Raw genomic sequence first — 2,101 nt, forward strand, 5'->3', positions numbered from 1 at the left:
TATTATTTTCTAGACTTTGGACGCATATTCGACCTAAGGAGGCTAAGGAGGAGTTGGAAGAACACGAGCACAAGGATTTCATCATTCCTTCCTCACTCAAGACCCGAGTTTGGATTGAATTTATGTTTTCCTATACTTTAACTTTATTTATGATGAATTTCCCCATATCTATGGAGTAGTTCTCTTTAGGGTTTGATGGATTTGTTGTATTGATGATTGTTTGTGGATTATAACTCTAGTTTTATGTATTGAAGTATTTTTGGATGAATTAATTGTTGTATCTATATTCACTTGTTCATGAAATCGTGAGAGGCATAACTTGTGATATCTTTTCATTACATTGTTGGTTGAGTTCATTAATTCATCTTAGTAATCGAAAGAGGCTAGTTGAATAATTGATTAAACCTAGTTAGGAGGATAATCGAGAGAGGTTCTCCTAAAGACCAATCCACTACTCATTCTTGCATATCTTCACGTGCTTAAATTGGTTCATCTTGTGAGGTTAATACTTAACCAAGAGAGGAGTTTTTGCTGAATGTTTGAACTAATAATTGAGTGAATTCGAGAAGTGAATTATCTAGAGTAAGATCCCAAATAATTATCTTGCATCTATTCCATCAAAACCCTATCTTCTCCAATTGATAACCTTCTTTGCTTGATCCTTGGTGCCATTGTCATTAGTCAATAGCTTTAGATTCTTAGTTAATTTTAGTTAAAAATCATATAAATCTCAAGTGTTGATCATCTTGGATAGCAACCAAGCTAGAAACTATGCGAATACTATTTAAATCCAATCCTCGTGGATACGATATTATACTATACTATATTTGATTAGCAAGCATAATTTAGGTGTGTGTTCCGAGCTCATCAAATTTTGGCGCCATTGCCGGGGATTGCCAATCAATAGTGTTTAAAATAGTTTGTAGTACTAATTCAGAAATTTTTATTTTTATTTTATTTTTCTATTTTTATGTTTGGTGTTCTTTGACCGTGTGTAGGTTACAGGGTGAGGTGGTGCATCTTATTCTAAAGAAGTGCTACCATACGAACCATAGATAGAAAAGCAATTGCGGCAGCTGAGGAAGGAAAGAGATATCACTGAGACATCAGAAACAGTTGGGCTATCCTCAACCAAAGAACTCATGGCTGGAAACGGTGATGATTATCTAGACTTGGCTGCAAGAGAGGCAGAACAACAACGAGAAAAAGCTGCATGAGATGCTGAGGAAGAAGCCATTAGAGATGCACAAATTATCTATAAAGAAAAAAAGGGTCGGAGAATTGCCCAAAATCAACCCTTAGTTGCAGACCAGTTCGGAAATATAGCTCCCATGCCTGGGAGATCACTGGGTGATTATGCTAGACCATTCTACAACCAAGGATTATCAAGTGTGAGACCACATCCAATTGCAGCTAATAATTTCGAATTGAAGCAAGGGTTGCTTCAAACCCTTCAGAATTGTTGTGTCTTCAGGGGGTAGATGAATAAAGATCCAAATACATATCTAATGGTTTTCAAGGAGATTATGAACACCTTTCAATATAATGATGTGTCACAAGATGCAGTGTACTTGAGGGCATTCCCCTTCACACTCAAATATGAGGCAAAACAGTGGCTTCGAAGTTTACCCACGGGATCGATTAGAACATGGGAGGAGATGACCAGAAAATTTCTTGATAAATATTTCTCCTCAGCTTAGACGAGCAAGTTTACAAGAGAAATCCATAACTTCTACTAGAAAGAGACCGAAACTGTTTTTGAAGCATGGGAGAGGTTTAAGGAGATTGTTTGAAAGTGTCAACATAGTGGAATTGAACTTTGGATAAACCTCCAGGACTTTTGGGATGGATTGACACCGGCCTGACATAGAACATTAAGTAATGCAGCTGAAGGCCTGTTAATGAAGAAGACTCCAGAGGAGATAGTCACAATTCTTGATGAGTTATTTGAAGATACGAATCAGTGGCCCTTTGAGAGTGCTAAAAGAAGAATATCAACTGGTGTTCGCCAAGTTGATGCTAACACATCTATGTAGGTACAACTTGATGCTATGGCTAAGGAAATACGAAAGTTGACCTTATCCTTGATACAAAATGAGCC

At 37.1% G+C, this 2,101-nt stretch overlaps 1 non-coding gene across 1 annotated transcript; it reads right to left on the reverse strand.

The window, feature by feature from the left end:
- Positions 1–1,706: 1,706 nt before the first annotated feature.
- Positions 1,707–1,813, reverse strand: LOC117280757 (small nucleolar RNA R71). Its single transcript, XR_004511331.1, has one exon. It is a non-coding gene; the product is annotated as a small nucleolar RNA R71 (small nucleolar RNA).
- Positions 1,814–2,101: the final 288 nt, after the last annotated feature.

Source organism: Nicotiana tomentosiformis, chromosome 12 (assembly GCF_000390325.3).
Source record: "Nicotiana tomentosiformis chromosome 12, ASM39032v3, whole genome shotgun sequence".
In the NCBI taxonomy this organism is placed as follows: domain Eukaryota; kingdom Viridiplantae; phylum Streptophyta; class Magnoliopsida; order Solanales; family Solanaceae; genus Nicotiana; species Nicotiana tomentosiformis.